This window comes from Aulonocara stuartgranti (genome assembly GCF_965226115.1).
Source record: "Aulonocara stuartgranti genome assembly, chromosome: 19".
Classification (NCBI taxonomy): domain Eukaryota; kingdom Metazoa; phylum Chordata; class Actinopteri; order Cichliformes; family Cichlidae; genus Aulonocara; species Aulonocara stuartgranti.
Genome location: NC_138955.1, coordinates 27,998,433 through 28,024,840, shown reverse-complemented (window position 1 = coordinate 28,024,840; position 26,408 = coordinate 27,998,433). Strand labels below are relative to the sequence as shown.

The 26,408-nt window shown below is 41.3% G+C and overlaps 1 long non-coding RNA gene across 4 annotated transcripts; it reads left to right on the top strand.

The window, feature by feature from the left end:
- The first annotated feature begins 1,876 nt into the window (after positions 1-1,876).
- LOC309694999 lies at positions 1,877-23,445 on the top strand. 4 transcript variants are annotated; one of them, XR_014273012.1, is made up of 4 exons: positions 1,878-4,241; positions 5,015-15,861; positions 16,076-16,207; positions 16,547-17,268. It is a non-coding gene; the product is annotated as an uncharacterized lncRNA (long non-coding RNA). The 4 variants fall into 4 exon arrangements; XR_014273010.1 differs by lacking the exon at positions 16,547-17,268 and adding an exon at positions 23,050-23,445 and having other exon boundaries at positions 1,877-4,241; positions 5,015-16,207; XR_014273011.1 differs by having other exon boundaries at positions 1,877-4,241; positions 5,015-16,207; positions 16,547-17,269.
- The last annotated feature ends 2,963 nt before the right edge of the window (positions 23,446-26,408 follow it).

Here is a 26,408-nt window from a genome sequence, read left to right as displayed (position 1 = left end):
TTTACAACTATGTGAATGTACTATTGCTGTGATTTATTACTGTTACTGAAGGTCCGCGGCTCCGAACTGTAGTAAAGGGACCTCTGACTAATACGGTTCCATGTCGGGCTCGTAGCTAAAAACTAGCTTTACTTTGTTGTCTGGGTCAACTTTGCTTGCGAGAGACAGAGAGAGGCGTTGAAAGGCTGCTCCAACAGTTACTCATATTTTGTATTTTAAATACGTAATGGCGGTACATGTATTCCGTTACTCCCCAACACTGCACAAAACACAAGGTGATACCAAAAGGAAACACAAAACACTGGGTCAAAATGACCCACAGGATTTTGCCATTGAACAACAAGAACTTTATTGAACTTTATCTGAATATTGTTGCATATGAACATATGTGTGCAGGTGCATGCATGCTTGTGTGTGTGTAGCTATGTTTGTGTGTCTTTATTGGCAGTCATTTTCCTTTCCCATCAGTAACACCGTCTGCCTGCAAAGACAAATGCAGAGAGGAGATTCTTAGTATTTGTTGCAGTAACTTTCATCTGATATTTCACTTGTTGTTGGCTGTGTTACTCTGTTAACTTACATTCACTGGCACACCATCATTGCTGGACTGAGGCTCTTTTAGACTTGTAGTCAAGACCGCCTAATCCGAGACCAAGACAAGACCAAGACCAGAGGGTATCGAGACCAAGACCGAGACCAAGACCAGAGGGTATCGAGACCAAGACCAAGACCAAGTTGAGACGAGACCGAGACCAAAAAAGTCTTTAAACTGCAGCCAGATGCTATTCTATATACATATGCAGGACACCTTAAACTAGTTTTTTAATTAAGCAGCAAGGCAGAACAAAGTCGGGCCTGTATCAAGACACAGGGACTAAACCCCAATTCAACCAGACCCAGAACTGATCCGGAATTAAAACAGGACTACAACAGTAACCAAGACAGAACCAGAATCAGAACTAGATGATAGTAGCACTAAAAATCATCATAGACCTGCACTACAGTTATTTTTTAATTCTACCAAAGTCCACTATTTAGATTGAGAAAGTTTATATAATTATTAATAAATGTAGAATTTGAAAAGGAACAAATGGTATCTAAAAAGAAACACTAGGTACATGTTCTGATGAGTTTTGGCAAACAACCATTTGACTAACATGTGTGTCTCACCTGCTCTTGTTCCATCTCTGTTCTGTCGTCATTCTCTCTCTCCCTCTCTGCTCCTCTCTCTCCCTCTCTGCTCCTCTCTCTCCCTCTTTGTGCTGACAATCAAGCCAAACACCAACATCATCAAATATACAGTTGAAACCAGATATTTATGTACTCTTCAGATAAAAACACAAACACTTTTTTAATTGTAACATCAAATCAGACAAAATGTTTATTTTTTTAGATTGATAAATATAAAAAACATATTTGTTAACTTTGAGAGTAAAGAGAGAAACTATCTGTATTTCTTAATTGCAAATGGCACCAAATTGTATTCAAACTGAGCCACACTTATGGAGCTCCACAGTTCTTTTCCTGGTGTTTTGGTTGACATCTCTTGATTTTCCCATGTCACAGAAACAGGCTCTGTGTTTTGCCTTATATGCATCCACAGCTGTGCCACCAATTTACTCACATGGACTCTACGAACCTATCAGAAGCTTCTTCAGCTCAGAATTGAATCGTCTGGAGTTTTCTTATTAATTAACAATAAACTTAGTGTACATGTGCTCCTACATTTGATCAAAGTGATTAAAATAGACAGCTCCCTCTTTTTATTCTGACATTTAACTAATTCAAAAGATATTTCAACATTTATTTATCTAAAACAAAAGTTTACTCTAAATTGATGTTTAACAGTAAAAAAAGTTTATGTTTTCTCCATAAAGTGTATGTAAATATCTGGTTTCAGCTGTGAATATACTGCTGTGTATTGAAATTCCTCTTGTTTTGCATAGATATACTAAACAACATCCAAAGCATAATATATAAAATAACATCTACCTGAGTTTTTTCTTTGAAAGAAGCTCCTTATGTCCATTGTTGTGTTCATCGGTACACAATTGAAACCGATTTAGAGAGTTTGTTTAGCCATGGAGGGTAACAACTAAAAATATGAAATGTAAGCTAAGACTCTCTAAAAAAATCAGCATTGCTGTTCGGCTTTTCATTTATCCATTTGTTGATTCACCCGAAGAGCAAGTAACGCAACCAAGTGATCAGTTTGATATCAATCTTTTGTGATACACCGTCATATTTACATTATTAGTTCAGTACGAATGATTTGCTTTGGTACCTGGTCAAACTTAAGCTCTCCTCTGTCTGCAGCAAACTTGCAGGCAGCAGCTTCTCCCCCCTTGCTCACATGGGTGCTGTGCTCAGTCACCTAGTGCCTGAGCTCGGATCATACCAAAATTAGGGGGAATTTACGACGGTGCGCTCTGTGCTTCGTGTGTTGTTTTTGTTTTATACAGTTGTCAGTCAGGCATCTAACTAAAAAATTACACTCCAAAAGATCCCATGCTTCTGAAAAAATGACCCGGGCTTAAGCCCAGTAAGCCACCCCCCCCCCGCTCCGCTGATGGTTGACTCCAAATCTCCCGAACACTATGTCGATTTGAGAACGCAGGACCGAAACAGCAAGACCAAGACAAAAGTCCGTCGAGACCAAGACGAGACCAAGACCACTTTTACGTGGTCTCGAGACCGGTCTCGAGACCAAGACCGGTCTCGAGACATCCAACTCTAGGCTCTTTAACGGCTTCAGAAATCTCCAACTTCCTAGTTTCATCCTGTGACTCCAGGTCATCTTTTTCCACCAGTGGTGGTTTATTGCTTTTCACAGAGTCCTCAGGAATTGGAGTCCTCGCTCTTGTGAGGGACCAAGCAGCTAAAACATAGAGGACACAGGCAAAAACTATCTTCAAAAAGGGTTTTCTTTACTTTAACCCTCAAAAAGTCCAAAATTAACAAAATTCAAAAACATACTTTGCAGGCCCATAAAAGAGGTCAACTAAATATAACTCTACGAAAAGTAATTTCCAGAAACTTAAACAAAACAAAGTGAGACACAACTTAACTGACAAACTGACCTAATTACAAAGACACATGAGGGTAGCTTTTATAATGATTTGGCCAAACCATTTACACACAATAGGGGGGAAACAAAAACGCACACTAATATTAACTAAGCACAGAATAACCGAACTAAACCTAAAACACCCCTCCTCCTGGTAAGCCCATGGTTGGTCCTGCTGAGCAGGCATTTTGTTCCCAGAGTCCTCAGCCACGCCTTTTGCCCAGACAGGAAACAGCCACCGCCCAAACCCAGGTAACTCAAAGAAAGAGAAACATAATTACTATAACAAAACATTTAAGAAAAACCACACAATGTTACTATGTGCGTGCCTCATAATACCAATGTTAGGTTTAACCAAATGATTAATGAATTATATTAATGAAGAAAACTGCAAAACAAACTAATAAAGTGAACAAATGGACTGATTTACCCATGTGTGGCTGATGCCATCACACTCTTCTATCCATTTTCCTCTTCTTGTGAGGAGCCCACTTGACTAAGGACTTGCAATACTGTGTTGAAAGAGAAATTATTTTTAAAAATACATAAAATATAAACAAAAACATTAAATGCAGTTCAGATGTTTGGTGCACATAGCGTGGCATGTTTCCAAAGACACACTGCATACAGAGGACATCAGCACAATGTTGGAAGCATTAGTGATGTATATTACATAGCTGGAATGTCCAGGGACAGGGATGAAAATTATGGAAGTTTAGCTATTTGCATTGTATCATTGGAAGGACTAAGGATTAGGATCATAACAAAAGGAAAGAATTAGTGGTTAGGATTGCACTTACCTTGAAACAAATCTTTGCCAGTCTGCTGTACTCTCATCACACTAGGGCTGGGACAACGCGTCGACGTAATCGATTACGTCGACGCAAAAAATACGTCGACGTAAAAAAATCTGCGTCGATGCGTCGTCACTTTCAAAAAAAGACATGGCGGCAGCGAGTAGCGGAATCATGAGTGAGGAAGTTGCAGTCAACTTAAATCACTCCACCCAAACACGCAGTTCTACAGTATGGGGATATTTTAACAGAAAAGGAAGTGATTCAGTCGTTTGCCGGCTTTGTGAGGTGGAAATGGCCTATCATAAAAGCACGACGGCTATGCACCAGCACCTCAAACGACGGCATCCAGGAGCAGCTTCTGCAAAGGACAAACCACCGTAAGTTTTCAACTTTTTTACTAACGCTAGTTTTTACCCGTTAATTCATCCAGACCCCCCCCCCCCCCCCCCCCACGTAGACGTACACTCACTCATAGACACAGATAAACACCCAACCTCCGTAAATGCAAAACTCATTTAAGCTGCTGAGCAGTAACATATAGCAGCTGCTGTTGTTATTGTTTTTTTGTATGTGGCCCATGCTGGCAAAATGAGTCGGAATGCACGCAGGCTGATTATCAGAATCGGCGAAAGGCAAAAATGTTAGACAGCGAATTGGCCGCAGGAGAAATATTAACAAGGATAATGCACCACCTGCTAAACGTAGCCGTCGTGGACAATGTTACAACATTGTTAAAGTGCTTGCAAAAGCAAAATGACAATGAACTCTTGATTTGTCAAATTTAATGTGTTTCATCCTATTTGAACGCTGTTTTTATACATAATGCTTCTCCAGCTTGATCTTATAGGTCAAAGTTATGCCATCTAATGACTAGAAAGCAGTGCACCAGTAAAGGTGCCATCAGCTATGGCTGTTTAAACGTTATCTTTTCCAGCCATCATGATTACTGCATATCATATGTTCAACATTGGGGATTATTATTAACCTCTTACTGTTATGCTATGAAAGCACATGGCATAACAGTGTGTGTGTATCTATCTATCTAGCTCAACCAGATCCTTATCAAATTATTTTGATATTATGCTTTCCATATAATTATTTTGTAATTATTCGAATTCATCTGTGTGCTGTGTGTGATTTATGATTTCAGGAATAAACAGAAAAGTCTGGAGGACTACTGTCAGAGAAGAAGTACACCATGCACCCCCCAGGAGGTGGCTGTACTTACTGAGAGCGTCTTAGCTATGATTTTAAAAGACAAGAGACCACTTGCTGTGGGTGAGGGATTCAAAGAAATGCTGACCACTTTCCAACCAGGTTACACTCTGCCGTCTAGGCGTCATTTTACAAGCATGATGGAGAGAAAGTATGAAACTTCAGTGGAGAAACTAAGGAATGAACTAAAACAAGCCACATCCAAAATCTCCCTTACCACTGATGCTTGGACAAGTCTGGTCACAGAGTCCTACTTAGGGGTAACTTGTCATTTCATTATTTGTTCAAAGACGCCATTGCTGCTGTTTGTATATTATTAATTTTTTTGCTATGATTTCCTTTGTTTGTTTTGCAAAACATTTAATTTTTTGTTAAAAACAGAAGATTGTAGTACAATGTTATTGTGGATTTTGTTTTGTGAATGAAGAGCACTTTTTGGCAGAAAGCAAAGTGAATGTTACATTTTGTTTGTTTAAAGACACCATTGTTGCTATTTATTTGAAATGTTTTGTTAACTTTTCCTTAATTTTATATGTTTGCACATTTCATTTCTTGTTAAATGCTATCTCTATTGTATTGATTGTACGACCTCTACAACTTTATTTTGCAATTTTTTTTTATTAAAAGGTCTTCAAATGAATAAATTTGTGTTTTTCATTTATATACATAAATTAATAAATGTGAAATTGCTATACAAGTCAAATAATGGGGAAAAAAATCGTTAATCGAATCGAATCGAAATCGAATTGGATTGAAAAATGAATCGTTAGATTAATCGATGCATCGAAAAATTAATCGCTATATTCATTGATTAGGAAAATAATCGTTTTGCCCAGCCCTACATCACACGCTGACGTTATTGCTCCTCCCCCCAAAGTTCATGACGAATCAGATCCTTCAGCCAATCACATGATCTAATTTACCAACATAGTTGATGGTACCAGTAGGGGAGACCGGGGATAGTTGTAACGTGGGTCAGTTGTAACACTTCCAATTTCTCCAATCAGGGCTAAGTTTCAAATGATGTGACTCATCCTGTGCATGCCCAACTCAGTTCTGCTATCACATGTGAAAAATCAGCACATTTCGTCAAACACAGACAATTTAACACGAAAAAAAGCAATTTGTATGCCAAAAAGTAAGTTTTTCTACTTTATTTCAATTTCTAATAGCATTATCTGCTTTGCAGTTAAACTCATCAAACCTAAATTATGTTATTTGTATGTCTATGGGGATATATTCTGTTCTATTTAGTGCTAGTGTTTTAGCCGTTGGCTGTAATGTTAGCTAGTTCATGGCTATAGGAGTCTGGGTCAGTTGTAACAGCAACAGTCTGGGTTAGTTGTAACAATAATGCAGATGTTACAACTTACCACACTTTTACTTTAACTTATATTAAACAAGTTGGGGCAATGATATCAGCAGAGAGAGGTTCACTGGTCGGATTTGTATATGCGGTTAATGCCATTGGCAACACAATTCCCCCACTGTTTGTGTTCCCACACATACATTATGCAGACCACTGTGTCAGACCAGTAGGAAGTACTGGTTGTGGAAATAAATCAGGATGGGTGCAAGGAACAGATTTCCTCATCTTTCTGAAGCACTTTGCAAACCACACCAAGGTAAGCCATGATAAAAAGTAATGGAATTGCGATGCTGGTGAACAACTACATTTTTTCAGCTTCATTGTTATGTTCAAAATTGGTGCAAGATGCCCACTGAGCCAATGAGGCCAAACTCAAGGAAGACCAACCAAAATGAATGAAATATTCAGTTGCAGAAAATTCCATAATTTGTCTTTTTTGGGGGGGTTGGAATATATTCAAAAGCTAGATTTCTGCATTCTGTCACACACACACACACAGCTACATAAATGGATGTAAGTGCATTCATGTATTGAATAAACAAAGATTACTGTTAAGTCTAATTGTTGAATGTCGCCATTGTGTTTCTTAAATTTGTATAGTCTTAGTTTAAGCAGTAGGATCAAAGCCATTCCTTTGATCCTGACCACCTCTCCAGCCACTCTGTGCTGGGGGAGGTTTTATTGTAGATACATCCTAACTTGAAGATCTGTTTGATGTTTGGTAGAGCTTCCTACCCTTTGTATGGTTTCACTGTGTTATCTTTGGTAAACCATACATTGGGTGTGGGGGAAGACTACCCTCTTTATGACCAAGGATGTTGTTCCTGCTTTTAGGTTTTATGACCCTTTGACCAACACACACACACACACATTCTCACATAACACACACACATTCTCACACACACACACACACTCAGTGTATACATTTACATACAGTGCCTTGTCTTTGTAACCAAAGGGGGGTTGCAAGGGGAGGTGTTTTGTAAACTATTGTTTGAAGTTTGTCAATAAAAGGCGGCGAGAGGAGGCCACCAGTGTGGTCATTTCAACGTGCTGGTCACAGACGAGAGGCCTCCCTTGCGCAAGAAATCGATCGAACACTGTTGCCTTGCTTTTCTTTCATGGGAATAAGTCTTGGATACAGCGGGGTCTGAGTTTAGACCCAACATTTATTTGGTCCTTCGGAGCCGGAGCCTAACACATTGCATCCACCGAGGAGAGGGAGAGGACGCCACCGCAACGTCTGGGATGATTGACGTAAAGCCCTGGTGTTTTTGGCTTGCCACCAGGCCGGGAAGTTTGCGCCTGACCTCCCCTCGGGATGGATGACGATTGACGGGATCCAGAGACTCTTCCCATGAACGTAAACAAACAGTGAGTACAGAAGGCCTTAGAGAGCGTCTCTATAACCGCGTGAATGAATGTGGGATCCTAGAAACGCGTCACCGTGATTCTGCGTGAAACGTTTGAGTCCCGGGGAGCGCTGGTCACGAGAGCGCACGTGGACCCAAAACAATAGAGAGCGGCTACGGGCTGTGCGTTAAACGTGAGTCCGGGAGCGCGCTAGCCGCGTGAGAGAGACGCAGGCTTCTCCGCCGTTTGGGGCGTAGAGAGTTCTCCGCCATTTGGGGCGTGGAGAGAACCTAGGTTCAGAGTCCGGAATCTCCGCCATTTGGGGCGTTGGAGAGTGTCCGAAGGTTGAATTCTCCGCCATATGGGGCGTTTGAGAGTTTTCAACAGAGAGCGCAGGCTGTGCGTGCAGACGCAAGCGATAGGCCTATGTTGTGTGTGTGCGGGCCAGACGTGGTCTGCGTGAGTGTGGCTGATTGTTGTCTTGTAATGGAGAATAAAATGTGTAAGTCTGCCTTAGAAGGAGATGTAAAATTTATGCAGAAAGTTTTACCAGGCAGCACGCAGTATGTAGGTTGTTGGTATAAGAAATGTGGATTTGAAGGGACATTAGTGGAAGTTAAGTGTAAAATGCTGGTAGAAAGAATATCTGTAAGTGTAGCAGGTAAAACAGGTAAAGCGAAGCAGAGGAAGGAATTGCAGTTAGCAGTTGCTAAGTTGTGGCTGGAGCAGGCTCAGAGGAGGAGAGAAGCACAGAATGTTAAAAGAGCAATATTGCAAGCAGTAGTTGTGAAACCTGAGGATGAAACTACAGCTCAATCCACTGCAACTACTCTAGAACAACACCGTAGAAAAGCATTAGGAAGAGCAAGAATGTTAGCAGAAAGTAGAGTCAGAGAAGAGCGTGAGAGAGCAGAGGTAGAAGTGGAGGAGAGATTAGAGGCATATTAGGAGCAGCATTGAGTCCAAGACAGACTAGGCAAGAGAGGAGACAGAAAAGATGAAGAAAGTTTTTCTCCTGATCAATTCCGCGAGTGTGAGAGTGTCTGACGTCATGGTGTGTGTGAAAGGTATCCAGCTGGGGCAGACGTGATTCTGCAGGTCACCTGCCCAGTGGACAAAAAGAAATAAAATAGTTGTGTGGATGAATGATGGCACGAAGAGTGTTTGGTGTTTCTCAGTCTGAAACAGCTGTAATGCTATTTTCTGTTTTGGAGAAAAGTACAGTTAAAGAAAAAAAACAGAGAGAGATGTGTGTTGTTTTAAGCAGTGATGAGAATAATGGAAGTGTGGTGAGAGATGAACACAAAAACATACTGAAAATGCATTAACTATACTAACCCCACATGCATATACACATACAATGATACTCATGAGACCAGACAGCATCTTAAGCATGAGATTCTGTTTGTCATCTTGTCCAAGTCACTAGTAAGATGAAAGTGATACATAGACTAGTGGACTGAATATTATAGGAGGACAGATGGTTGCATCATAGAGGAGGAAACAGAATGCTGATGAGAGGTCTTAAATGAGTGAGTTGAGTGAGCTGATTGTGAGTTTCTGGTGTGTGAAGAAGTTTTACCATGGCACACATTTAGTTACATGAGAACTAAAACTTATTATGTGCTAAGACAACAGGGTTATGCTGTATGTTGTGTGTATGGCTGATTGGATGAATGTTTGAGATTAAACTGGCTGTTTGATTTGTCTTTATTACTAAAGTTGAACCTGCCAATTGGGTTGTTACGATTTATCCCCCTGGCATGAAGAACACGTGTCATGACTTAAACAAGGCCTTTCTTTCCATTATTTTCTTTGATTTCTTTTATTTTCTTTCTTTTATTTTGTTACTTTCATGGTGCACTGAAAGTTTTGTTTGATGATCTCTGTTGAGCAGATCTGCACGATTAGAATCGAAGCGTCGTCGAGAAAACTGTTGCAAAGTGAGCTTCTCCAAAATTAAAATGGGCTCTTATTTGGGACAATCAGGAAACAAGTTCCTGTCCAAAAGGATTCAACGAGGAAATCCAGTCTAAATTATTTTTCTTTTTGAAATGACGTTGTTTTGCTGAGCGTGGAAACGGATGCGACGATAATTTCCACAATTAGCTAAAGAAGGAATCACTGAGTGAATGAGTAAGAATTTTAAAATAAATGGGGAACTGACTGACTGACTTAACACCATTGTGTGAAGTCAACCCCCGCTTGACAAAGGTGTGGATGTATCTCTGTGTGTGTCTCTGTTACAGGAGCAGAAAGATGATAGCAACATCTGAGGTTGTGTGATGGTTTAACCTTTTAAATGCCATTTTTATGTTTGTGAATCTATCAGAGGTGTGTTATTCATGGGCTTGTGGTACTCACAGAAGTTACTGTGAGAAAGTGTGTACACACCTGCGCAGCGCTAACATTTGCATTTTTTCTTACAGCATTGCAGTTTTTCATGTGATTTGATGATGTGGTTTTTAGCAGAACAACTGGTGGATGTTTGTTTCTTTATTTCAGGTTTTGTTTTCTTTAAGAGTGCATGTAGCATTCAGCAGAAGTGGACAAGTGACATGAGTAAAACAAATAAGAGATTACGATATTTATGGAATAGTTTATTATGGGCTCATTTGCTGGCCACTTTTGGACCCATAATAATATATGAGTGGAGTGACTTTGCTTAAGGGAAGTCACCGATTACATTAATGTTAACTGAGCACATGGGATGATCCATGTTTGAGGCGAATTATGGTAACAATAGTGATTTAATGATTTGAGAAAACCTGCACATGACACTTGTCTTGCTGATGCTGAATGCTTGTTACCCTTGTGATATACTTGTTTATAAGTGTGAAGTTTGATTTTACTTCCAGATCTTGTTTTCCAGGCCATGATGGTGAGTATGCAGGCTCCTGGTGGAGCCAGTTTTTAAGGCAGGGATCCAGGTTTGGTGAGTTGACGCATGAGAGTGTCCATGCGTCAAGAGGTGGGGTCCAGAAGTAACATTAAACAATGTTTACTATTATTGTTGCAGTGATTTGTGTGATTAGCTGTTTATTTACAAGTATTAAACCTATGCAAGTGGTGCATCCATGTTCAGATGAGGCTTTGATGGCCTATAAGTGAAGTTCACTGATTACAATGTGGAATAACATTGAGATGTTAAATAATTTGGAATAAATTATGGGAAAACGTAGGAGTTTAATGAGTTTAGAATAAACCTGCAATGATACTTGTCTCTGTGATGCTGAATACTTTATTACTCTTATGATCTACAGTTGGTTGCGAATGTGAAGTTGTTTTAAATTTAAGACTTTGTCTTCTGTGATACAGGAGCTGGGAGCTAAACAAGCTGAACATTTAAGTGCTGATTAATGTTTTTACACAGGGTTACAGCTTGGAGTGAAGCTGCTCCAAGGGACAAACCCTGGAGATTGTTTTAGGGAGACTGTGCAACACTCTTGTACATGTCTCATTGGGGAGTTGACACATGGCGAAAGCCGTGTGGCGAGAGGAGTGTCATTTTTTCAATTTGTAGATGTCGTGAGATGCCATGATGAGAAGGAGTGACTGAGAGGATCGCCCACAAAATGGAACCTGAGGGAGCGTGCCAAGCTCCAAAAAGTGACAGCGCAGAGGAGGTCCAGCGATGGACTTGTGGTTCTGTGAACAGCACAAATGCAAGGTGACTGTAAAATAACTAACAGCACTTTTTCCACAAGTGAAGCCAGTAACTTACTATCCTAAAAGATTAGCTCTAGTTGCTCGTGCTTTACCTCCATGCGTGAGATCAGTATGTGCAGCAGCTTAAGCTGTACAATGTTTCAATAGTTTATTTCACCTTTTGCAATTGTTAGTTCCACACGAGGTAGATGTCTACTACTGCAGACTAAACTTACATTTCTGTCACCTACAAGACACTTGTCTTTAATGTTACTGTTACTCTCACAACCACACATATTACCATAAAGTGGTGCAGAATTCTGAATCTGTCCAACCCTTTTTGCCAACGGAGGAGGGCACTTCTCATGAGTGTAGAGAGCGCGAGGAGAAGACGTGTAAGCTGAGGAATGACTTAATAGATGTGCCACTCGTTGAGGGAAAGGTTTGGTTTGTTGATGATTTGAGTTTTACAACAGCAGAGGGACAGACTAGAACACGTTTTACTGTAGCAGACAGTGAGAGAGAGTTATCTATGTAGGACAACTAGCATGTTTCATATTTGCTTGAGCAGCAGAGATGCTAGCTTTAACGGAAGCGTGTAAAGCTGTAGAGAGACAATATACACTGATAGGCAGTATACATTTGCTACTGTACATTTCTTTGTAGTGCAGTGAGTGAGACGAGGTATGACAACCTCAACAGGGAAACCTGCAGAACACACCAAACTCTTGCAAAATCTGCTGGAGGCAGCGTTATTAACCAGTGGAATTGCCGTTTGTAAATGTGCAGCACACATGTGAGGGAAAGATCCGGTTGCATTAGGGAAAGTTTTTGCAGATAAGATCGCAAAAGAGGCAGCTTTAGTTAAACATGGTGTTAACCTTTTATCAGTACAGCATTAGCAGACATGCAGGCCCACTCACCTACTGCAGGACAATAGTTGTGACTTACAGAGGGAGCAAGCTTGCAGGATGATTTTTTATCTGTGTGATAAACCAGTACTGCCTAATAATTTGTATAAGACTGCTGCTATTTTGAGCCATTGGCTATACCATGTCTCAAACAGGAGGGAGATGAGCAGTCGTTATACTCACTCTAGGATTATTAAATACTTTTAAAAAAAAACTTTTTTGCAGAGAGAACTAATGGAACAGTAAAGTTAGGATTTAGGAAGACAGGCAGGACATGGTTAGACTGTATAGAATAAGTACACGAGGATTACTCCAACAGAGAATGGTCTGACTCTTTGAGATTACACATGTTAGAGGATTTAGAGTTAGAGTTAGAGTTCCAGTCTTCTGTAGTGATGATAGAAAAGCAGAAGAGAGAGCATATTAGCAGATTAGATGCTTGAAAATGTTTAAAAGTAAAGTAGTCATGAGAACAAATGATCTGCCAGATGATTTTGTTTCTTCGCAGGAGCAGAGCCTGAAGTCTGGAGATTGGATGATGATAAGGCCATGGAGAGGAAGTGCTGGTCCAGTCCATGGTGGGAAGGTCCATATCGGATGCTGCTGACGACGACCACAGCAGTGAAGATTGCCGGAAGGAACACTTGGATATATCAAGCGCACTGCAAGAAGGTGACACACATCCAGGCCAGCTCGGAGTAAGTGGCAGGAAGACCGGGAACAAAGGGGGGGGAAAGCCTCCAGGGCCCCTCGTCTCAATCCGGTGAAGAAACCAACTGAGCCACAGGTACTCATCAGAATGGCTGGGAATGTGCTGTGCATCTTCTTGTGCCTGTGGACCCTGAGTGGGATGACAGGAGCGCATTGGGACAGAGCAAATCACACCCAGTACCCGCATGGGTTTTCAACCAACTACTGGTGGCAGTTTAAGAACACAACCGGATAGCATCACTTGGAGCGAGACAGTTTGTTTGGTTGCTTTAGCAACACATCCAGGAACACTGCCAACTTTTCAACTGCTCTGAACCTGAATGGAAGGTTGATTCACCAGTAGCTGGGAAGGTGAACTGCTCTGGTGAGACAGACCTGCTCGTCTGACTCAAAGAATATGACTTGTTGCAGGACATTATACAGTTAAACGAACTGGAAACAGGCCAATTGCCTATGTGTACGAAGGACAATGGATTAGCCCAAGTTGGAGATTAACCATGGAACATGGCAACATCACTTATTCTTTTGTCTTTTGCAAGAAGGATGTAAACAGAGAAGCCTTTTGTCTACATTTACATCATGAACACTTGAGGTTTTGAGCCAAGAAGATCAAAACAGCTTGATCCAATTTCCTTTACAAAGCTTTTTCTGTGGTGACAACAGGACAGGAGAAGAGTTGTAAATGCAGATAATTCACCAGTTGACTCTAACCCCCACAGGATGCCTACAGTGAAAAGATTTGGGGGGTTGATAGGAGTCATAAAGAAGGGTGTTGACCAGGCTGCAGCTTTGAAGTTAGCTGAGAGCCATATGGACAAACAATAAAGTCAACTGATGCGTTTAAATACCTATGTCTGTATACAGTTGGATTGTAGAGACATATGATTTTTGAGAATGATGATTCTTCTTGTTTGACCTTTGACATTCAGTTGTGTACTTGAAGAAATACATAATGAATTGCACGACAGGAGTAGATCCGCCACAAGACTGGATAGCTTGGTTACCGTCTGGTCCTTGGTGGCATCTTCTTTTGAAAATATTAATTCCTGTTTTTGAACTGTTGATACTGATTTGCTTATGTATAGGATGTAGTTTACTGTGCATGAATGAAATCTACACTGACACTGTCAAACAAAGGGTGCATAAGTTGAAATTTAAGTATACAATGACAAAAAGGAGGGAAATGTTAAGTCTAATTGTTGAATGTCGCCATTGTGTTTCTTAAATTTGTATAGTCTTAGTTTAAGCAGTAGGATCAAAGCCATTCCTTTGATCCTGACCACCTCTCCAGCCACTCTGTGCTGGGGGAGGTTTTATTGTAGATACATCCTAACTTGAAGATCTGTTTGATGTTTGGTAGAGCTTCCTACCCTTTGTATGGTTTCACTGTGTTATCTTTGGTAAACCATACATTGGGTGTGGGGGAAGACTACCCTCTTTATGACCAAGGATGTTGTTCCTGCTTTTAGGTTTTATGACCCTTTGACCAACACACACACACACACATTCTCACATAACACACACACATTCTCACACACACACACACACTCAGTGTATACATTTACATACAGTGCCTTGTCTTTGTAACCAAAGGGGGGTTGCAAGGGGAGGTGTTTTGTAAACTATTGTTTGAAGTTTGTCAATAAAAGGCGGCGAGAGGAGGCCACCAGTGTGGTCATTTCAACGTGCTGGTCACAGACGAGAGGCCTCCCTTGCGCAAGAAATCGATCGAACACTGTTGCCTTGCTTTTCTTTCATGGGAATAAGTCTTGGATACAGCGGGGTCTGAGTTTAGACCCAACAATTACATGTTAATATTTTGTTAGTACCCTTATTTCATTGTGTTACATTTTACCCCAGGATATGTTACAACTAACCCAGACTATGGGGTTAATTGTAACATTTCACTCTTCGTGTTTGAGGCCATACCATGCAATGGGTAATTGTGCTGCAGAGAAAATAGCTGCACTATTTAATAGCAGAGACATGTAAATACTTTGCATTACATTTTGAATCCACTACCTTAAAAGAGCTTCAATTTACAGACAGAAATGTCAAAAATGTTACAACTATCCCCGGTCTCCCCTACTTGGAATGGAAGACGACTCGTTTGGAATCTTTTATGCAATTAAAAATAAACTAAATATAATTAAATTAATATATTAACAGCTTTTAGGAATTGTGTTAGTGCAATGTTTAACTCTTTTGAAATCACAGCTTGTTAAAATGATCTTTGATTTTCCAAATCCTTGCTGGTAGATACTCCAATAAAATAGCTTCAAACAGACGTGGTTATGAACTTATTGACAGCAGTACACTAACTACATGTAAATAAAAATTAACAACCGCAGGAACGTAACAGCTTAATATAATTTGTAGATAACAATTTATAGTTAGATTAATTTCTTATCTGGGTATTGGACATACAAAGTTATGTTGCAATGTAGGAAAAAATTATAAGAACAACAGAATAGTTGGTGCTGATGTCAGAGATAAACCAGGGTGAAAGGCATCGCCATCTGATCAGTGTGATGTGGAGATTAGCAGAAAGTAGGTGGAATAAACCACACTAAGTGTGAGAGAAAAACAATGACAAGTAAAATAGAAAAGACAATACTACAAAGGAAATAGTATTATGAATACAACACTTTGTATCTCTGATATGCAGACAGAATCCCAGCCGGTCACAGCATATGGCAGCCCCTTCATGAGCCTGGTAGTGCTGGAGATTTCTTCCTGTTAAAAGGGAGGTTTTCCTTGCTGCTGTCGCCATAGCTTTTGATCTTTTGTGTGAGTGTCTCTCTCTCTCTGTGTGTGTGTGTGTGTGTGGTGGTCATGTTTGTATGTCTTGTCTAGCATTTATTTTTCTTTCCCATAATTAGAACTCCTCGGCTGCAAAGACAAATTTATGGTGGCGATTCTAAGTGCCTTTTGCAATCTTTTTATTCATTTTTTAATTTTTTATTAATGATTTGTTGTGTTCCTGTGCTCCATGAATTTACAGTGGATGGAACGTCATTGCTCTGAAACTGAGACCCCTGAAGAGCTGCAACAACCTCCCTGGTTCCAGCTTGATCCACTAACCCTGATTGGAGAACCTTCAAATAAATCCATCTTCTCCATCTTCTCCTAAAAGGTAACAACATGGACTCCTAATTCAAGCCTGTTTCCACTGCCACTCCTCTAAAGTTTGCTGTTATACAACAACCGTTCAGCGAATAAGAACACTGAATTCTGCTGTCTTTTATAGGATCTTGGAAAATAGGAATACCCATTAGGAATTTTATGTGTAACTAATACAACTAACTTAATAACAAGATTTGCACAGCTACCATTAGGAATCATTTTATTTGAAATTATACCTTGTAAAAGAAATCAATAAACTTTGACTCTGTAATATTAAATAAAATGTTGCACAAATGCCCATTTTTTTTCTTTTTAACTAATCTCACATAACTTTATTAATCCCAAAAAGGGCCATTTTTGTCTGCTCATTCACCCTCCGCCTTCGCTGGAGGGTCCGTGGGACCGCCCCAGCCTTCGTCGTCTGCTGGAGGGTCAGTGGGACCGCTCCAGCCTCCATCAGCTTCGTCTGCCTTCGTTTCAGCCTTCGTTTGTCTGAATCAAACTTTTCACTTGGGGTTACATGTTTGATTTTTGGGTAGGGGGAAATGTTACGTTTCGGTGTGTCAGTGTTTTGTTTTTGCATGACTTATGTATTTCCTGCTTTACTTTGAAAGTCTGTGTTATCTTAGTGTGTTCAGTTTACATTTTCCCTGTCTCGTCAGTTCTAATTTGCCCCAGCTGTGTTTCCCTCCTGTGGTCCATTTCCTGATTGCTCCCTCTATGTATTTAAACCCTGTGTTTCAGTGTGTCATGGTCGATCTCCCCCGTGTTGTAAATAGTTTGGTGTTTTGTTGTAAATAAATAGTCTGTTGTAAATAGTTGTGAATGGGTTTGTTAATACTTTCGTCATGGGATATTTTCGTTTTGGGATTTTGGTGGAGAGCCTTCGTGGTTTTATTTTCCTTATCTTTGTTTTTCTACGTTGCACCCCGGTTGCCTAGGCCGGGGTGTAACATAATGATCATAAATATGAATCCAAACGACCCCTGTCAGCATTTAGTAGTCTAACAGCTAAAGATTAGTACAAATATATTACATTGCATTTTTTGCTTAGTCTTGGGAACAACAATGAGCATCACATTTGGATTCACCTGTAGTTTTCTTTTCTTGTCTGCAGTTTGAACCACCATAAATCTTGATGTTAGACAACCTTTGACATTTATTATTTATTTATTTATTAAGTATTTATTTAGGACAGTGCATGTTAATGAACATAAATGTAAAAAAAAAGTACATGAATGTAAACATACCAGATTATAGCCAAGGGCTAATTTCCATCTGTTAACCTTAAGCTTAAAAAATAGACATAATCATAAAAATTCATCATTCATTCATAATAAAAACTCCATCACCAAACTTACATATACACACCATTCTGTTCCCAAATAAAACATTAAAACTATACAACTCATACATGATCACACACTTAATCTGTCCATAACCAGTACATCCCCAGTGTGAGAATGAAGACTACGTATTTTGACATTGAACAACAACACTTTTATTGTCTTTCCTCAGTGGTTTGTGAATGAACTCATGAAAAGTTGTTGTTGTAATAAAGCAGTAGCAAAATGATCATGTAGAGTCCAATGATCGCAAAAACAGCAATGAGGATTATCCACATGAACAGTTTGTCCAAACGTCCACATCTGCATCTGAAAGTTATCAGTTTATACAAAGAAAATGTAAACATCATTTGATTTATTATAATGTGTAAAATATAAGGGTATAAGAGAAATTGCTCTTGCCTGCAAGATTCTGCTACAGGATGTTCAGCCTGGTGGCTCTGGATTTGACCAAAGGGTGCTATATTGGGAGCAACGCATTGCATCTGCATTTCCACTGCAGGAATTACAAATGACATTTCAGGAGCATCAGTTGAGACCACTCAATCTGAGAAATCAAAGAGGTGTAGATCTAACACACTGGCACATACCTGACATTCTCACAGGAGGAATAAGAAGGAACAAAAGACCCAATTTCAAAAGATAAGCTGCACACAGAGGAAATATGAATTACCGGTAGTATCTTGGAAGGATTAGTAATTTCTATTCAATAAGTGGAAGATCTATGAATTAGAGTGAAAAAACTGGAATTGAAAGAATTATTATTGATTTGTATTCTAAAATTGGAACCTTTAGGGATGAGGATTTTAAAAAAATAAAATTAGTCATTTGGATAGAAGGAATTGTGATTAGACTTACCGTTTACTAAATCACACCTCTCGGGACTTCTGGTGACATCACTCTTGATTAGCAAATCAGACAATGCATTTCTACAACACATTGCAGGACAGTGTAACTTGGAATGAGGGATGACTTCTTAGGAATTTTGTGTAATTAATTCAACAAACCTAATGAATTGCATTTGGTTATCATCCTTTAGGAATCTTGTTAGTGTACTATAACTTTAATCTGGAATTACAAAGAAAAGAATAAAACAAATTTTTTGAATAAAGGATTTTTTGAATCTACAGTTAAAATGGGACTTTTTATCTATAGTGCTTCAGATAGTCAGTAGGTATACAATATTATTATATAAGGATTACATTACAATGCTGATTCTTACATTCAGCTGCAAATCTTTGCATTATATTCTTTTTGAATACCATGACTGTGGACTTTTCCCATCCTCCATCAGTGTGAGAAAGAAAACACAGGATTTTGCAGTTGAACAACAAGAACTTTAGTGAACTTTATCTGAACATTGTTGTATATGAACATATGTGTGCAGGTGCATGCATGCTTGTGTGTGTGTAGCTATGTTTGTGTGTCTTTATTGGCAGTCATTTTCCTTTCCCATCAGCAACACCGTCTGCCTGCAAAGACAAATGAAGAGAGGAGATTCTTAGTATTTGTTGCAGTAACTCATTTCATCTGATATTTCACTTGTTGTTGGCTGTGTTACTCTGTTAACTTACATTCACTGGCACACCATCATTGCTGGACTGAGGCTCTTTAATGGCTTCAGAAATCTCCAGCTTCCTAGTTTCATCTTTTTCCACCAGTGGTGGTTTATTGCTTTTCACAGGGTCCTCAGGAATTGGAGTACTCCCTCTTCTATCCATTTTCCTCTTCTTGTGAGGAGCCCACTTGACTAAGGACTTGCAATACTGTGTTGAAAGAGAAATTATTTTTAAAAATACATGAAATATAAACAAAAACATTAAATGTAGTTCAGATGTTTGGTGCATGTTTCCAATTAGGATCATAACAAAATGAAAGAATTAGTGGTTAGGATTGCACTTACCTTGAAAAAAAATCTGCTCTCTGCTGTACTCTCACCACACTTTGATGTTATTGCTCCTCCCCCCAAAGTTCATGACAAATCAGATTCTTCACCCAATCACACGATCTAATTTACCAACACAGTTGATGGTACCAGTACTTGGAACGGAAGACGACTCGTTTGGAATCTTTTCTGCAATTAAAAATAAACTAAATATAATTAAATTAATATCTTAACAGCTTTTAGGAATTGTGTTAGTGCAATGTTTAACTCTTTTGAAATCACTGCTTGTTAAAATGATCTTTGATTCTCTTTTTTTTTTTTTGCCTGTCCCGTTTGGCTCTTTTGACATCAGAATTATTGTCTAAAGGCAAAGAAAGATGCCCAACGGATTTACTTTACCAAATTGACCATCCCAGCCTTGCCATAATGATCCATTTGATTCACCTTTTATTGTTTATTTTATTTTCACTTGCTGAATACGGGACAGACTTGACTGGGGGAAAGAAGGGGAGAAAGAAAGAGGGAAAGAGAAACAGCTGAGAAGAGGGACGGGGGAGAAGGGCAAAAGACAAAAACCAACAGAATGGGCAGAAAAAAAAAAAGAAAATGCATCTATCGATCACCTGGATCACCTGTTGAGAAAGAAAAAGGAAAACAAGCAGAAGAGAACAAGAGTAATAGAATAAACAACATCACAATGATATATGGGAATATGACAGTAAATACTAAATATTAAACATTATTGTGCAGCACATAAGATCAACAGAACACAGTGTGCTTTGAGGTAGGAGCCAAAAAGGGTGTAGTTTGTGTGTGTGAGCACCCGTGTGTACACCTGTGAGCATGGACGCGCTTGTTTTTTTAAAAGGTTCCTTCATGTAATGATCTGCTGAGGGTGTGGGGGGGCCACAGCCCCGTCCTCCAGGGCATGAAGCAGGTATGGAGGAGATCAAAACTCCAGACCTCCAGAGGCCCCCAGAACACAAGAGACCATGGAAGATCAACAGAGGGGCAGCCGCGCCACTGTCCGAGAAAGAGCTGAGGAGAGTCCCGGATGAGGGCTCACTCAGCAGCCGCAGAGCAGAAGCCAGGGGGAGTTGCAGTGACGCGCCTGTGAGCTCCGCCGGCAGCCAGCTGTGGCTGAGTGACCGAGCCCCAGGCCGAGAGGCCGGGGGCACCCCACCTCCGAAGTGGCCCGAGCGAGCCCCAGGCTCCAGGCCCCGATAAGCGGCCGCCAAGGAGTGAGCCGGTGTGTACCTGGACGCCCATCCCCAGACACAAAGAACCACCAACGCACCGATGTCTGAGGGAGTCCGCCACTGGCATGGGAAGTGGTGGTGGGGGGAGATAGGCCTCCAAACCTTGGAGGGCCTGAGATGTCCCCAGAGAGGTGCCGTCTGATACCCAACCTGACATATAGACACAGACATACAGGCACACACAGATACAAACATCCATTCCCACCCTCACGCTCTCATATGCACTTACTCCACATTCAACCAACGTGGAGACAGACATAAAGAGACGCTGTACACACAATCACACTCCCCAAGCGTACTCTACGAACCGGGTCTAGGTACCCTTGCCCCTGGAGGGGGGAACTGCACCCATGATCTTTGATTCTCAAAATTCTTGCTGTTAGATACTCCAATAAAATACCTTCAAACAGACGTGGTTATGAACTCATTGGCAGCAGTACACTAACTACATGTAAATAAAAATTAACAACCGCGTGAACGTAACAGCTTAATATAATTTGTAGATAACAATTTATAGTTAGATTAATTTCTTATCTGGCTATTGGACATACAAAGTTATGTTGCAATGTAGAAAAAAATTATAAGAACAACAGAATAGTTGGTGCTGATGTCAGAGATAAACCAGGGTGAAAGGCATCGCCATCTGATCAGTGTGATGTTGTGATTAGCAGAAAGTAGGTGGAGATTAGGGGAAACTAGGTAGAAAGAACCACACTAAGCGTGACAGGAAAACAATGACATTTAAAATAGAAATAGAAAAGACAATACTACAAAGGAAATAGTATTATGAATACAACACTTTGAATCTCTTGGCTTTTGACGGAGGTCGTTGCAATTTCTCCTTCTCCCTTATCTTTCCTGTTTGGCTTCTCATATCTTTTGTATGGTCTGTCTTATTCTTTAATAATGAGAGAGTCTACCAGACTTGTTCTCTATAAACCTAAAGAAGAATTATGGATTTGATCAACTGCTCCCTTAACAAGACTGACAAACTCCTGGTTGGAGCTGGCTCGGACCTGGCTTAAAGAAAAACAAGAAGCGGCTACAGCTGTTCAAAATCCCACAAGGCTGGCCGACATGATAGACGATGGGCAGGGCTGTGAGTACTCAGACTGTGGTTTTTTTTGACACAACATGGACAAGATCTTGGAAAAGCTCATGGCTCTGCTACATGGTTAAGATTTTGGAGAACAACAACAGGAATTTAGAGACCTGGTCACCAGTGACGGACATTAGACCTACTGTAAATTGGAAGCAGTTTGTTCGCACTAACCAAAACAACTACCATCTTCACCTCATGCGGCCCCCTTGGCACCGACTGGATGCTTGAGGCAAAAGCTGACAGGAATAACAATTCTCCTTTGATAACAAGACCATTTATTGTATCTCTCTCCTCATTCAAGACCATGTGCGTCGACCGAAGATAGTTGACTTTTACCGAACAAAGTGAAGGGACACTTTCACTCGGCAGGACACAGTCACATTCACACTGACACAGATCCCCCCCCCCCCCCCCCCCCATCCCCATCTCCCACCCCCGCCAAACACCTTCGAAGCTTATGTCTTCTATGTTGTGAGATGTGATGATTCATGTACTGAGGTGTTTCTATCTGTTCTCAAACTGATCTCCCTGTGTGAGCTCAGTCTTGGGGGAGTTCTTTTTTCTCCTCGTCTTTCCTCGTGTTGTGGATTTTCCATTGTTATGCCTCTCTGAACTGTCTTCCCTATGTGATGTTTGTGTAATATATGTATGTTCGGAAGGGTAAGCTGGCGCTGGCAAAAGGTCGGCACCCTTAAACCAATTTCCTTCGGGGTCAACCTTTGGTATCAGTAAGGTTTTATTAAATTGAATTGATATGCAGACAGATTCCCAGCCGGTCACAGCACATGGCAGCCCCTCTGTGAGCCTGGTAGTGGTTTCTTCCTGTTAATAGGGAGGTTTTCATTGCGATTGTCACCTTAGAATTTGCTCACAAGGGCCATAGTCATTTTGTTCTGTTTTCGTGATATTATTGTAAGGGTCGTTACCTTTCCAAGCAGCTCGAAGAAACTGTTGGTGGAATTTGGCACTATATGGCACTAAGCAAAACTGAATTGAGTTCACATCTGACAATAAATAATCAATCACCAACCAATTAGATATATATTTCTGACTAATCTTGACCTCTTAACTGTTTGTGTGTGTGTGTGTGTGTGTGTGTGTGTGTGTGTGTGTATGACAGACAGAGAAAGAGAGAGAGAGAGAGAGCCACTTGCTGTGTATTTAAAAACCAAACACTCAAACAAACCAAAGAGAATGTCAGACGCAGAAGGAGATTGTATTATTTGTGGCAACCGATGATGTCTTGGTCTCCACTTGTAGGCTGTGTCTTGAAGGCATATGTGTGGACGAGGAGATGACAGGAAACACAGAGCGTCAGCAGCAGCCATCTAAGCTTCACAGGGCACACACGGCACCACACAGACAAATCACTTTCCTGAGGCCCAGCCCAAAGCCAGCCGCCCGCTGCCTCCTCATCTCCTCCTCCTGGGACCTTTAGGGAGTACTCAGCACCCGCAGGTAAACCATGCACTGTCACAAAATCTCCCAGCATCACAGGCCCTCTCCTGACACTGAAACCTCTCCTCATTTCTGTTATTTTTCCCTTATCTGTGACCCGCTCAGTGTGTGTGTGTATGTTTGTGTGTGACAGAGAGAGAGAGAGAGACACTTGCTGTGCATTTAAAAATCAGAGACTCAAACACACCACAGAGAGTGACAGACGCACAATGCAATTCTCTCCTGGCTTTTGCCCCCATTTTATTTGGGTTTTTTTTTAATTTGAAATATATATTTTTGAAGTATTTTACACATCTCCTCCTTTCCTTATATCTCTTTATGGATTTCTCTTTTTTTGAACACTTTGGTTGGAAGGTAACTTCTTCATGGAACACACATGCTGTAGTACAGCACTTTTTTCACCTGAAATGAAATATAACTTAAATCACACTTCTGTCAAGTGGCATCGAACCTATAACATAACGTGTAGCATGATCTGGTTGGAATGTAACTTATAAGTGAAGTCACATCTGGAATCAGAACACAATGAACGTTTACTTATAAATTTCTGAACAAAATTTCCCTCCTCTTCTGGACGTATGCCTGGTATGATCGAGCAGCCATAGCAGCGGCCTTACATTGTTGGACATAACTGCGGTACCCGTCAAGAACTGGGACTGCAGAGTCCGGGTTGACAAACCCTGTCTCCTCTGGAGTCCAATCCCTCCTCACGTTGGCTGGCATGTACACAGCTCTTGTGACCACAGACTCTGGTACTTCGTCCTCTAGCAATAGAGGAGCTTTCAGTTCCTCCATATCCAGCTGGACTGTTGGAGGCATTTTCTGGTCTGGAAGGAATGGACGGTGCAACATCTTGTAGGGGATGTCATAGTGGAGCTTGTAAAATGTAAATCCAGATGTTCTTTCGCATGGAGAAGTTGACAGGATCTTGTATTTCTGCAGCTCGGATTGGCTGATATTCTTCTCGATGAGCAGGTCCTTTATATTCTCAAATGACACATAATCACCATTCATCAACATTCCGATTGAACTGGCCAGAATCAAGATGTTCTTCTGGGTCTGTACAGGGACTGTTCCTGGGATCCTTTTCAAAACGTCAGCCAACCACGGCATGCCATGTTCCTGGTATCTTTCCAACTTGCGGCCATAACACATCGAACGGCGCTCCATTTCCACTGCAATGTCTCCAACCATGGCTGACGCCCGTGCTTCCATTGAAGGCTCATGGTGATCATTGTGTACTTCAATGAAGTGCTGAAAGTTCCATGAGGCCGTGGTCGTGCCTCTGACATCACGATATTTGATTTCGGGGAACCACCTAAGCTTCAGCTGCAGGAAACCAGCCATCAGGCATTCGTACACATCTTTCCCTGCCTCTTGAATGAGGATCCTGGCCCTGGAGAATGTAAAGGGAGTTGGAAATGTGTCCCTGGTTGCAAGGTTGCCTACTAATGTTGACAGGTTAACGTGTCCCTTGAGAATGTCAGGGCACTTATCTCCCTGGAGCGCAGAGATGGGGATCTCTTCGTTTCTCCCGAAAAGATCCTGGAGGAGAAGGACTACAAGTGAAGGGCCAACTACAGAAGGCTCAGCCTCCATGTTACATGTAAGAGAGAACAGCCTGTGGATTCGATGGGTCTGGAGAGCATCCTTTGTCCAGTGTAACACAGGTGGAGGTGTGTCCTCACTTGTTGGCGCTGTGGCAGAGCCAAGCGCCATGAACCCCCTGATATGAGTGGCACTGAACTCATGACGTGAGCTAGTGCCCATTGCTGAGGAGTAGACATTGTCCACATTGGACAAAGGGTGGCCGTAAAAAGCTTCTTCCAGCGCGAGCTCGAGCTGAAAGGCTCTCCACGATGGGATGAACCCACCTTTTCCCGAGTGCTCATTTCCCAGAGTCCAGAGCTCGTCGGCCATGTAGGTGAGACATGTACAGAGTATCTCCTGGACACTACAGTCTCCCTCGTCCCATTTGAAGGGTATCACCATTGGGAGTTCGTTTAAAAACCATTTCAAATGACGAAGGGAGAAGAAATGAACAGCGAGAATAGGTTCGATCAGGCATGAGAGGTCCGCGGCGTCCAGCGCTTGCACCATCTCGATGCGTAAGGGATACTTGCACATGGCCTTGTTTGCAAGGTCCCGCATGTGTACGTAGTAGTCCTGCGCACGGGATTCGAGGGCCTTGGTATAGTTGGGGTGGCCGAGCCCACCGATGACTATCAAGCCACTTACTGGGTGACGGAACGTTGCCAGAGCGTGGGTGTGGGGACTGTCCATGTAAAACTGCCAATGGTTCGCAAACAGCAGGTCGGCAATAGACCCCAGAACTGGACTGACGTCCACCTCATGTTCATCCAATTTAGTCTGCATGTTTGCGCACTCGTGCATTGACATGGCAGTATAGAATGTTGTTCTTGGACCGACCAACTTCTCTAACCCTGCTCTGGACCAAAACAATAGGGTGTGGGGGTCCTCTGTTGACAATGTGCACGCAACATGTAAAGACAAGCGAACAATGTTGTCAAAGTCAGTGATGTCGGACAGAATCAGCGGTTCCTGGGATCTGTGGCCAAACTTGTAGACATAGAAATGTAAATCCAACGTCTCATGTTCAGGTAGCAAATCCTTGGATTGATCGAGAGTGCGCAGCAGGAATTCCTGGTCCTGTGGTAAGACTTTCATGTAACCTTTGTTTTGGAGGATAATCTTTTGGAGCGAGGGTCTACAAAGCTGTTCTGGTGGAAGTGCTCTCAGACTCTCAATGAAGTTCATCAACATCGCATTGATGAGTTCTATGGTGTTGAAGGACAGATATCCAAATGTGGAAAATACCTTTTCCATCCCATAAGGGGATTTCGGGATTGCTGTGACATGGAGTTTGAATCCGTCATTGAGCTCAGCTAGATCAATACCTCGCAGCCTGTGGAGCACTTCTAACCCTTCGCTGGAATACTTTGTACGATCAATGTGTTTTTTAATGATGTGCCAGGAATTTCGCAGCTGGGGGTTTCTGCATAGTGAAAGCCTCAACTTGGAGAATTGAATCTTCAACTTTTCCAAGAAGTTCAGTTCGATGACTATCCCATTGATATTGAACTGAGCAGCTAGTTGTTCAACGGGACTGTCAACAGTAGTTGCTTGGAGGGGAATGAGGA